The sequence below is a fragment of the Lithobates pipiens genome, unplaced genomic scaffold (genome assembly GCF_037356315.1).
Source record: "Lithobates pipiens isolate NorthernLeopardFrog02 unplaced genomic scaffold, aLitPip1_a1.2 Scaffold_19, whole genome shotgun sequence".
NCBI classification, from domain to species: Eukaryota; Metazoa; Chordata; class Amphibia; order Anura; family Ranidae; genus Lithobates; species Lithobates pipiens.
Window position 1 is genome coordinate 53,292,393 of NW_027507764.1, and position 13,049 is coordinate 53,305,441.

Consider the following 13,049-nt stretch of genomic DNA (forward strand, 5'->3'; position numbering starts at 1 on the left):
GGTGGCATTGATGGGCACTGGTGAGGCTGTGCTGATGGGCCATGGGGAGGCTGCATTTATGGGCACTAGTGAGGCTGCGTTAATGGGCTGCATTGATGGGATGGGCACTAATAAGCTGCATTTGGGCACTGATAGGCTGCATTGATGGGTGCTGGTGAGGCTGCATACATCGACAGGGCAAAGGGGGTGGAGTCAGGGGTGCCTAGGGTGTCAAAAATCCTTGCAACAGCCCTGGGTGGGCGAGTGAGTACCTCAGCCCCTGATAGGCTACATTTGATGGGCACTGATAGGCTGCATTTGATGGGCACTGATAAGCTGCATTTGATAGGAACTGGTGAGGCTGCATTGATGGACACTGATAGGCTACATTTGATGGGCACTGTTGAGGCTGCATTTGATGGGGACTGACAAGCTGCATTTGATGGGCACTGATCAGGCTGCATTTGATGGGCACTGGTGAGGCTGCATTGATAGGCACTGATAAGCTGCATTAATGAGCTGCATTTATGGGCACTGATAAGCTGCATTTGATGGGCACTGGTGAGTCTGTGCTCATGGGCACTGGTGAAGCTGCGCCCATTGGCACTGGTGAAGCTGCATTGATGGGCGCAGGTGAGGCTGTGCTGATGGGCACTGGTGAGGCTGTGCTGATGGGGGCTGGTGAGGCTGAATTTATGGGCACTAGTGAGGCTGCATTAATGGGCTGCATTGATGGGCACTGATAAGCTGCATTTGGGCCCTGATAGGCTGCATTTGATGGGCACTGATAGGCTACATTTGATGGGCACTGATAGACTGCATTGATGGGTGCTGGTGAGGCTGCATACATGGGCAGGGCAAAGGAGGTGGAGTCAGGGGTGCCTAGGGTGTCAAAAATCCTTGCAACAGCCCTGGGTGGGCGAGTGAGTACCTCAGTCCCTGTCAGGAGCCTTTGCGTCCCCAGGGGATCAGGGTAAAGGTCCTTCCTCTTCAGAGGAGGTCAATGTGTACACCCTGTGTACTTTTTTTGTGTTCTTACTTTTTGTGTGTGCACTTTTTTTTTCTTGCACCGGTTGTTAGTTTGAGTTTTCTTTATGGAATACGGACTAAAAAAAAAAAAAATTCATGACCCTCATTCACCTTTTTTTAAGTCCTCTGTGTACAATACCCAGTGCCATGAGTACAATCATTTATGTTGCGGCAGTGAACTAGGAATGCGTACCTGTGCACATTCTTAGTTCTCAGATTCCTCTCGGTCAAACTGACAAATTATTCGTAGAGTTCAATGGAAATGCAGAAATAACTTATAACTGAAGGCGGCTATTTTGTATTCCAGAAAAATGTCACACTTTCACAACAGCTGGGAAAACTCAATCTGCAAAAGGCTGACTCGCCTTCATTACAGTAGCCCAATAATCACTTAGCTTTCCATTCTGTTTAGTGGCTACTGTGTACTGATAACACATTATTTGTACTTAATTAGATATCAGTGATACAAGTCTGGAGGTAATTAATTAGCTCAATGCCTTCCTTGATAATCAGTGATTTGTATCTAAATGGGACCTAACTAGCTGGACCGACAGGTAATCCCAGACCAATATGATCACAAAGTGCTAATGGCCTTCCCACCCAGCAGTGTGTATAGATGAAAGTATTCTGGAAGCAATACACAAATGAAATGTGTATTTGTTGGGAAGAAGGGGAGGGTGTCGACAGCTATAGCAAAGAAACCCTTTATTGGTCCTTAGGGCCAATTCACACTGTGGCTGTGCATTGTAGTACATTAGCACAAGCAGATTCACATAGTGTGTTTTGCATGTTAACCTGCCTTTAGAAGAATCATCCAACTGAGGAAGTCACGATAAACAGCAATACATTCGTTGCATGAGATTTAGAGGAGAACTAAGAACCTTTGCCCTAGGGACTGAACATAACCAACTAGTCCTTTCATAGCAGGGACAGATTTCTGTTGGCTAAAGTAAATTGACTTTGCCGTTATGCTGCATTGATTGGTGGGTGGGGGTGAGTGTGGGTTTGGTCTGAACTTGGGTTTGGCTGAATCCAGATTGAAACTGTCATCCCTGGTCCAATCAGCAACAGGGGCTGGGGCCGGGATGCTTGTGACATCATTGACCTAATATGGCCATTTTAGGTCAAAGCCATTGACCTAATATGTCCAAATGGCCTTATTAGGTCAATGATGTTATACGGATCCCTACCTCTTTGTGTACTCATGACATCATTGACTTAATATGACCATGTGGCAATATTAGGTAAATGATGTCTTGGGGATCCCTTTCTTTTTGTGTACTCATGACATCATTGACCTAATATGACCTAATATGACCATGAGGCAATATTTGGTCAATGATGTCTTGAGGATCCCTACCCATTTGTGTTCTCATTACATTATTGACGTAATATGACCTAATATGACCATGTGGCAATATTAGGTCAATGATGTCTTGAGGATCCCTACCCATTTTATGTTCTCAAGACATCATTGACTTAATACAGGGCTCTTCAAACTACGGCCCTCCAGTTGTTCAGGAACTACAATTCCCATCATGCTTAATCATATCTGTGAATGTCAGAGTTTTACAATGCCTCATGGGACGTGTAGTTCCGCAGCAGCTGGAGGGCTGTAGTTTGGAGACCCCTGACCTAATATGACCTAATATGACCATGAAGCAATATTAGGTCAATGATGTCTTGAGGATCCCCCCTTTTGTGTTCTCAAGACATCATTGACCTAATATGACCTAATAGGACCATGTGGCAATATTAGGTCAATGATGTCTTGAGGATCCCTACCCCTTTGTGTTCTTATGACATCATTGACCTTATATGACCTAATATGACCATATGGCAAATATTAGGTCAATAATGGCACAAGCGCTCCTGCCACTTTGTGTACATGCAACTGTGGGGCAGAGATTGTCATGGCCACAGCTGATTGGCCCAAGAATGACTGAATCTTATGAGTGAATGAGTGAATCTTATTTCTGGGTTAGGTTGACCCCAAATTCAGACTGAACCCAAGCCCATCACTACTCACCAATACATGCAGCACAATGGCACACTTCGCAAAGTCCATTTATTTTTTACCTGACAGAAATCTTCTGGTCACCATCGATCACATGGTTGAAGGGGGGTGATCTTAAAGATTGTCACATCTTCCAGCACTGGCTTACTTTTTGGCTCTCTGTATTCTGTCATATGACATCTCAGAGCCGTAATGTAAGTCTGTGCTGGAAGACTTTCCTATATGCTGGTTTGAAGGGGAAGCAGGTAGGTATGCTGAGGGTGTAGAGCAGCCTTTCTCAACCTTTCCAACCCAGAGGAACCCTTGAAATAGGTCTCCAGTCTCGGGGAACCCCTGCTGAACATTATAAATCTACAACTCATGATACATTAGTGTGATGGTCAGTGAGAGGAATGGTCCTTACACTTGTGGTCATTGGGAAGAATTACCCCCTTACAGATAGCTAAAAAGATCAATGGTGTCGGTGGGAAGTTATTCGAGAGGTAGAAATGGCCCAATGCTGAAGGAACCTCTAGCAACCTCTGGAGGAACCCTGGTTGAGAATCACTGGTGTAGAGGAATGGATAAAGATAAATACTCGGCTGGCTATTGAGTTTAGTTGGTGCTACAGGTCATGATGTCATTGATCTAATATAGCCATGTGGTCAATGTCTAACCAACTTTCAGAAGAGGTCTTGCTGGCTAAATGCAGCCAAAAAAATGAACTCCGGAAGTTTAAATTGCATGTTTTTGAAAGAGGGATTTGAGGGATGGAAACAAAGGTGGAGTCACTGCCAGTGCTGGTTAACCTTCAGGACAACAATAGTAATCAGACAAGATTTTTAAACCTGTCCGGTTGGTCATTCCTAGCAGAGGAGAGCAGACAGCTTGTTTTGTCCACCTGTACCATAGACACAAAACTGTCTCTCAGTCTGGCTGAAACTGACCGAACCTGGAAATCCCTTATCTTCAGTCAGTTATAGTTTGTGAGGGGATCAGATACTGGAAAGCTGATTTTGCATATACTCAAGGGGGCATCAACACTTGTTTTCAGTGGATCAGAGGTAAAGGAGTATACTTTAAAGTGGTTCTTAAGCCTTAAGGTTTTTTTACCCTAATGCAGTCTATGCATTAAGGTAAAAAACCTTCTGTTGCAGCCCCCTTTTACTTAACTGAGCCTGATCTCGAGCCAGTGCTGTGCATGAGAGCAGTGGCACCCCCAGCTCTGCCCCGATATGCATGAGCAGGGGGTGTGCCAGGTGTGCCTGGACACACCCTAATCACTATGTGCAGTTCCAATTGCCCCTGTTGCCCAGGCTTCCCCCGCGTTGGCCCCACCGCCCCGTGATGCTGCTGGCTTACCTCCTCTCCTCTACCCCCATCTCCTGCGGGGGATGTTTCAGGATGGAGAGTGGGAGAAGGGGATAGTAAATATGTAATTTACCAGAGCCTTCCTTTTCTAAATAAACATAGTGAACACACTCACTCACTGTGTTCATTCATAACGAAGCATAGTAAACTGTGTTTATTTTGCTTCAGTTTGTGAATGAACAGGAAGCCGCTCAGCACAGAGCACATCTCATTCATTCACTGCCCAGTACAACTGAGGCTGCAGAGAAAGGCAAATGGGTTTGAGCTTTGGGGTCCACTCCTATGTCTGTCCCTCCTCACTGGGCAGATTGATAAAAGCGGCAGCAAGGGTCTAACGCTCCTGTCAATCAAATCCTATGATGATGGGGCGAGGCCGAGCCTGCTGTCTGTGTCAATAGACACAGGCAGCGAGGCTCAGGAGCAAGCACCCACAAGTGCCCCCATAGAAAGCATCTTTCCTTGGGGGCATTTGGCAGAGAGGAGGAGCCAAGACACCAGCAGGACCCTGAAAGAGGAGGATCAAGGCTACTCTGTGCATTGCAGATAAGTATGACATGTTTGATGTTTTAAATTTAACCTCTTCAGGACCGTTCTATAGCCAAGTGACAGCTAGAGCACAGTCACGCTTTGTAGGGAGGCTGTCATATAGTGTCCTCCCATGCTCGAGCTGCCTGCGTGCCTCCTGCGGCATTCATTGACAGCGATCTGGGATCGCTCTGTGCTTCGGAGGCAGCTAATCACAGATCAGGGTAATGAGTCAATCACGGTGGCTCTTTACCATGTGATCAGCTGGGTTCAATCGCAGCTGATCACAATGTAAACAGAATTTGCTCATGCTGACAGCGCGTGAGGAGAGCAGATAACCAGCAAATCCACACAGGGGACATCTACAGTGTCCTGATCATCAGCGCTGCCAATCAGTGCCCGCCATTGCTTCCAATCAGTGCCCTCATTGCTGCCAATCAGTGTCCACTAGTGCTGCCAATTAGTGCCTATCAGTAATGCCTGTCAGCATACCTCCCAACTTTTTGAGATGGGAACGAAGGCCAGCTATTAGCAAAGGTATGTACGCATAGGACACACCCCTGCCACGCCCCCTTAAGAATTATCCCAAAAAAATAATTAATAGTATTTTTTTTTTTACCACTACTATTCCTTTTTATTGGCTTTTGAAAATTTACAGATGCAGCCAATTAGAAATTGATTGAAAGGTTTAGCACTGGGAAACACTTTTTGAAAGATAAATAGTGCATTTTATATACATCTATATGCAGTAGATTGTACCAAAATGAGGGACAAATGAGGAGGAATGAGGGACAGAGGGACATTGCTCCAAATCAGGGACAGTTGGGAGAAATGCCTGTCAGTGCCTGTCATTTCTGCCTAACAGTGCAGCATATCAGTGCCTGCTCATCCTTGCCCACCAGTGCCGCCTCATCAGGGTCCATCAGTACAGCTAATCAGTGCACACCAGTGAAGGAGAGAAATTACTTATTTACACAATTTTATTACAGAAACTAAGAAAAACTTTTTTTTTTTTCAAAATGTTCGGTCTTTTTTCGTTTGTTTAGCAAAAAATAAAAACCCCATTGGTTATTAAATACCACCAAAAGAAAGCTTTACCTGTGTCCAAAAAATTATAAAAACTTACAATGGGTACAGTGTTGCATGACCGCGCAGTTGTCATTCAAAGTGTGACAGCGCCGAAAGCTGAAAATTGGCCTGGGCAGGAAGGGGGTGAAAGTGCCCAGTAGGCAAGTGGTTAAAAAAAGGAAGTTTTAGCCCTCTCACACTGGAGGTGTTTTTCAGGCGCTTTAACGTTAAAAATAGCACCTGAAAAAAGCCGGAGCGGTGCGCTTGCAGGACGTCAAAAAAAAATCCTGCAAGCAGCTTCTTTGAGGCGCTTTAGGAGCGGTGTATACACCGCTCCTAAAGCGCCCCTGCCCATTGAAATCAATGGGCAGCACCGCCGAAGCGACTGCAAAGCACCTCGGCAGCGGCGCTTTGCAGGTGCTTTTAACCCTTTATTCGGCCGCTAGCGGGCTTAAAAGCACCCTGCTAGCACCCAAAAAGCATCACAAAAAACAATGGTAAATTGCCGCTAAACCTAGTGGCGCTTTGCCGCTGGCGCCCGGGCACTGGCAGTGTAAAAGAGTTCATAATATCACTTTAAAAATAGGAAGTGTAATAATATTTTGCTTTTCAGGATGGGAATGTAAAGCACATGTGTACTTATAGCCCAACTGTAATTAAACAGTTGGGCTAAACCAAGGATTTACTGTTAACACTAAACCAAGGGGGAGGGACAGGCATTGTGTAATATCTTACTGTTTTTTTTGTTTTTTGTTTTTTTTTATTGTTTCCATCTGATTCGGTGGGGAAGCTTCCGATGAAAATCTCTGTATGTAAAGCTGACTATACATGTTAAGATTTGTTCTTTATTCTGTTAAATATTGTTGGATGGCTCTGCAGTGGCGGTGTTGTGTCGAATACTGCCCCCCGTCGTATAGTGTCCGCCCTGTACTGCGCTTGCGCAGTACTGAAGACAAGGAGGCGCGAAAGTCTCAGAAAATGAATGGAGCCTGCGCACTGAGTCCAGGTTCAAGCCCCACCATCCAAGTGGACATAGAGCTAGAATAAAAAATTGCAGAGCCAAGCGAGGCCGTGCCCGAAGCATGGCGAGCGAGGCATGGTGAGCGAAGCAAGCCCGTGAGGGGCCCTCTTACTAAGTGCTACCATTATGTCCACTTGGATGGAGGGGCTTGAACCTGCACAGGCGCCGTTCATCTTCTGAGACTTTCCGAGTCTTCTTATCTTCTGTACTGAGCAAGCGCTGCGCCTGCGCAGTACGGGGAGGACACTATCCGATGGGGGGGGCAGCTTTTGGCAGAACACCGGCTGTTGTATTCTGACAGTCGACACCCTCAAAATCACCCAAAATTCAATCTATATGTGTCCAATTGAAAGAAGAACTTAAGGCCTGGTTCACACCTAGGCATTTTTTAGGGAGTTTTCAGTTAGGCAGAAACACACTACAGTCCATTTAACATGGTTTCCTATGGGCATAGCTCACAACTGTCCCTGATTTGGAAGGGCTGTCCCTGATTTGGAGCAATGTCCCTCTGTCCCTCTTTCCTACTCATTTGTATATAAAATGCACTTTGTATTTTTCAAAAAGTGTTTCCCGGTGCTAAACCTTTCATCTAAATTCAAAAGTCTTACTGACCCCACATCTCTCCATAAAGAGGACCTGTCACAATAGATTCCTATTACAAGGGATGTTTTACATTCCTTGTAATAGGAATTAAATAGGAATAGGAATTAAAGTGATCAAAAAAAAACAAATGAAAAAAAAGTGCAAAAATAAAAAAAATTAAGTCAAATAAAATTTAAAAAAATTGAAACGCCCCTGTCCCCGGTAGCTGGCTTTCAGAAGCGAACACACATGTAAGTCCCACCCACATATGTAAACGCTGTTCCAGCCAAACATGTAAGGTATCGCCATGGGCATTCTAGCTCTAGACCTCCTCTGTAACTCTAAACTGGTAAATTGTAACAAATTTCGTTGCGTTGCCTATGGAGATTTTTAAGTACCGAAGTTTGGCGCCATTCCATGAGTGTGCGCAATGTTAAAGGGTGACATGTTTGGTATCTATTTACTCAGCGTAACATCATATTTCACATTATATAAAAAAATTGGGCTATCTTTACTATTTTGTTATTTTTTTAATTCATGAGACTGTTTTTTTTTTCCAAAAAAAAGGTGTTTGAAAAATTATTGCGCAAATACCGTGCAAGATAAAATGTTGCAATGACCGCCATTTTATTCCCTAAGACTGTCTGCTAAAAAAACTATATATAATTGAGGATTCTGATTCTAATTTTCTAGCAAAAAAATTATGATTTTTACATGTAGGAGAGAAGTGCCAGAATAGGCCCAGTATGGAAGTATTGGTTAAATAACAAACATGTCATACTTACCTCCACTGTGCAGCTTGTTTGGCACAGAGTTGCCCAGAACCTGCCCTTCTGGGGTCACTCGACGGCTCTCGTGGCTCCTCCCCACATCAGATAACCCCCTGGGAGAAGCGCTCTCCTGGGGGGTTACCTTGCGGACACGCTCCCGAGTCCATCATTCGTCATCCATAGACACAAATGCTGTACTCGGCCCCGCCCCCTAAGTCATTGAATTTGATTGACGGCAGCGGGAGCCAATGGCTGCGCTTCTATCAATCTATCCAATCAAGAGCCGAGAACCCCGGGCAGAGAGACAGTGCACCCCCGTGGGTCAAGTTAGAGGGGTCAGATAAGTAAAACAGGTGGGGGGGGCTGGGGGGGTGGTCACTGCCAGAAATTTTTTCACCTTAATGCGTAGGATGCATTAAGGTGAAAAAACACGGAGATTTACAACACCTTTAACACACCACACCAATCAGAAAGGATTATGAGTATTGCTGATTGGTGCACTGTAGTAGTGACAATGGGGTTGATTACTAAAGGCAAATAGACTGTGTACTTTGCAAACTTCAGTTGCTCCAGAGCTTAGTAAATGAGCAGAATCTCTGCTGACTTCCATCGTCCAATCATGTGCAAGCAAAAAATGCAGTTTTTTTTCTTTGCATGTAATTGGGTAATCTTTGCAGAGTGCAACTTCACCTCATCTGGAGCTACTGCTCTTGCAGAGGGCAACTTTGCAAAGTGCACAGTCTATTTGTCTTAGTAAATCAACCCCTTTATTCAATTATATGCACTGCATCGTTTTGCAATAAGATGTGGGCATGTGTGGTGTGGTGGGCTGTGCTGTGTGAAAATGCGTGCATGCTACATGCTGACATGCTGCACACACCGCAGCACATGTATGATATAAACAGGGCATGATTGTTTTCTATGCGCCTGGGATGTTCTTCTGTGCAGTTTAGTGGACATGATGTAAAAGAGCACTTTATAGCAAAATAAAAATTATATATAGATAGTAAAAATTAGGAAATTAAAAATGTCAGTTTAAAATCATAAAGACAAAAAGGTTAGTTAAAACAAACAAAAAAAAAAAAAAAGAGACAAAGGATAGGAGGATAACCTGATCTAAACACCCTTCTGCCCAGGCCAAGCTGACAATCCCTCCCAATGTGCCAGCCTGGGATGATCTATGCAGTTTAGTGGCCAGGGCTCATGATAAGGCAGTCCAACCTTCAGCTAAACAGGGGGGTCTCAGGGCAGCTTTATTATTTATTCCTGCCTAAATGAATAAATACATTTTTCCTGAACCCCACCCTGACTCCTACAAGCTTATCAGGGCTTAAATTATATTTCCCCAGGCCCCATCAGGTTAACAGAGGGCCCCAGGAGGTGGGAGCACAGGAGGGACTTTTTTTCATTTTCGGGGGGTTTGGGGGGATAAAGTCAGGAGATGGGGGAGGTTAGGCAGGGTGCAGGCAAGGCCTGGACAAGGGGTGGGCAGGAGCGGCAGCTGCCCCTGGCGCAATGGTTTATTGCAGGGGTAGGGGGCACCCTGACCCTAACCCCAAGGGAAAGGGTGGCACAGTTTGGTGTATTTGCCCTGGGCGCTGGATGACCTTGTCCTGGCACTGGGTGTAGGCATATTTAGGGGGTCCCATCAGGAGGGCTGTATGGGGCCTCGTGATTTCTAACAGCAGCCCTGGACATGGTGTAACACTTTCTATCAAAATAAAAATTATATATAGATAGTATAAAAAAAATAAAAAAAGGAAATAAAAAACGCCAGTTTATAATCAAGAAGCCAAAAAGTTAATAGTTAAAACAAAGAAAAAAGACAAAGGACAGAAGGATAACCTATCCAAACACCCTTCTACCCAGGCCAAGCTGTCCAGCTCTGCTGACAATCCCTCTCAATTTGCTGGCTGACAAAGTTTAATGGACATGTTGTAAAGGAGCAATTTATTTATTTCAAAATAAAAATTATATATAGATAGTAAAAAAAAAGGAATCAGGGAGTGGAGTGGGGAGGGGGATATGTGGGGTGTAGACATATTTAGGGGGCCCCATCAGTAGGGCTGTATGGGGCCTTGTGATTTCTAAAAGCAGCCCTGGACATGGTGTAACACTTTCAATCAAGATAAAAATGATATATAGCTAGTAAAAAAAAAAAATAGGAAATAAAAAATGACAGTTTATAATCAAGAAGCCAAAAAGTTTATAGTTAAAACAAAGAAAAAGAGACAAAGGACAGGAGGGTAACCTATCCAAGCATCCTTCTACCCAGGCCAAGCTATCCAGCTCTGCCGACAATCCCTCTCAATTTGCTGGCTGACAAAGTTTAATGGACATGGTGCAAAGGAGCAATGTATTTCTTTCAAAATAAAAATGATTTAGATATAGTAAAATATAAAAAATTGGAAATAAAAAATGTCAGTTTAAGATCATAAAACCAAAAAGGTTATAGTTAAAACAAAGGAACAAAGGGACAAAGAACAGGAGGATGACCTATCCAAGCATCCTTCTGCCCAGGCCAAGCTGCCCAGCTCTTCTGACAATCTTTCTTCATTTTCTTCCAGTTCAGAGGAATCATTCCTTTTGTCCTTGATCTCCATTCACTTCCCCCATTCTTCCCCCATCCTAAACTATCACACACGTTGAATGCCGCCTGGAAATTACCATTGCACATTTTCCACTCAGCAACCGGTTCTGGCGGTGCAAAAATAAGGTCTAAATAATGGCTGAATTAGCTCCACTGGACAGTTTCAGATGTAACACTTTGTAATAATTATATTGCAGGGCTGGATTAGGATGCTATTATCATAATCTGGACGTTTACAATTATCTGCAATTCGCAAAGATGCTCCAGGTCTTGATTACAGCAGTTTTTTTTTTTTTTTTTAAATCAAGCTAACCATCACTAAACAGTGACAGTAATAACGGCTAATTTTGCTGGCAATATAAGAGGTGCCGGGGTGTGCAAACAATCTCACACCTGGATCTGCTCGTTCAACGAGAGTGCACGTTATTGCTTCTGCCCGAGGCTGCGGAGCCTGTGCGGTGCGGTGCGGATGGCGGAGCGGCTATTGCCGGGGTAAGCGTCTTCATACCGACCGCCAGGCTGAGAGTGACAGAAGGGGGGGGGGGGGGGGGGACAAGGAGACCTTCATTGAGGGGCATACCTGTTCCTAAGAGCGTTCTGCTGAGGACTGGGGCTCAGATCAGACTGGGGGGGGGGGGGGGGGGGGGGGGGTCCCTGATCACTAGGAAGCGTTTTGCTGTTCCATATTTATGGAAAGAAATGGTGAGAGGTTAAGCAGCCCTATGGAACAAAATGAGCTAGTATGGGACAAATAAGTGACTTCCATCAGGGGCAGGGCTGTTACTCATAAGATTGTTATTTATTTATTTGTTTATTATTGTTTACCTTGTTAAAGTGTATTATGTCAGCCTGTGTGTGTGTGTGATCTGTTCAGTGAGTGTACAGAATATCGGTGCTCTGTGTAGAGTAATGTCCAACCTGTGCAGACACTATACGCTTGTATAGAGAGTCTATTATATATTATATATACAGTATATGTAGATGGAGGGAGATGTGTGTTTATTCGATGTATGGTTCTGTAATGGCCAGTATAGCTTAGTGCACTTTGGAAGTGAGTCACTGTCAATCTGAGGGGTAGATCTGAAATGAGTGGAAGCTCTGCTGATTTTATTATCCAATCATGTGGAAGCTAAAATGCTGTTTTTTTATTTTCCTTGCATGTCCCTCTCCGATCTACAGCGACTGCAACTTCCAAGTGCAGTTTCAGTGCAATTTTAAGCGCACTTTGTACTTGTAGTGCAAAGTGGAGTTGCCTTTCCTAAATAACCCCCATGTCTCTCACTCTCTCCCCCTCTCTCCCCCTCTTGCTCTCTCTCCCACCCTCTCCTCTCTCTCTCTCCCACCCTCTCTCTCTCTCTCCCACCCTCTCCCCTCTCTCTCTCCCTCCCTCTCCCCCTCTCTCTCTCTCCCACCCTCTTCCCTCTCCCCTCTCTCACCCCTCTCCCCTCTCTCTCTCTCCCACCCTCTCCCCCTCTCTCCCTTCTCTCTCCCCCTCTCCCCTCTCTCTCTACCCTCTCTCCTCCTCCTCTATCTCTCACCTCTCCCCCTCTCTCTCCCCCCTCTTCCCCCCCTCTCTCTCCCCCCTCTTCCCCCCCTCTCTCTCTCCCCTCTCCCCCCCCAAACCCATTTTGTTATGTGTGTAAGAAAGAGAGAGAGAAGAGGGAGGGTGATACAGAAGAGTATATATATATATTTTTTTGAATGCATTAAATATATGAGAGATACTTTATGGATTAAGATATAGAGGGAGGGGGGCAGAGACAAAGTCAAAGAGGGAAAGGTGATACAGATGAGAGAGAGAGAGGGAGAGGGAGAGGGAGAGAGAGAGAGAGAAGCTTACCCAGTACGATAAAGATATTGAAGTTGGGGGGGGGGGGGGGGGGGGGGGCAGAGAATGATAGTGAGAAAAAAGCGACAGAGGAAAAGAGAGAAAGAAAAGGAAAGAATTGAAAGAAGGAAAGAGAGCCAGAGAGAAGAGAAAGAGAGGTAGAGAGAGAAAATGGGGAAGAAAGTAGAAAAAGGAGAGAGCGAGGGAGAGAATAGGATTAATTGCTGTGAATACTTTCCCAGTATAAATGTATATAGATATATGAGAGATACATACTATATGGATAAAAA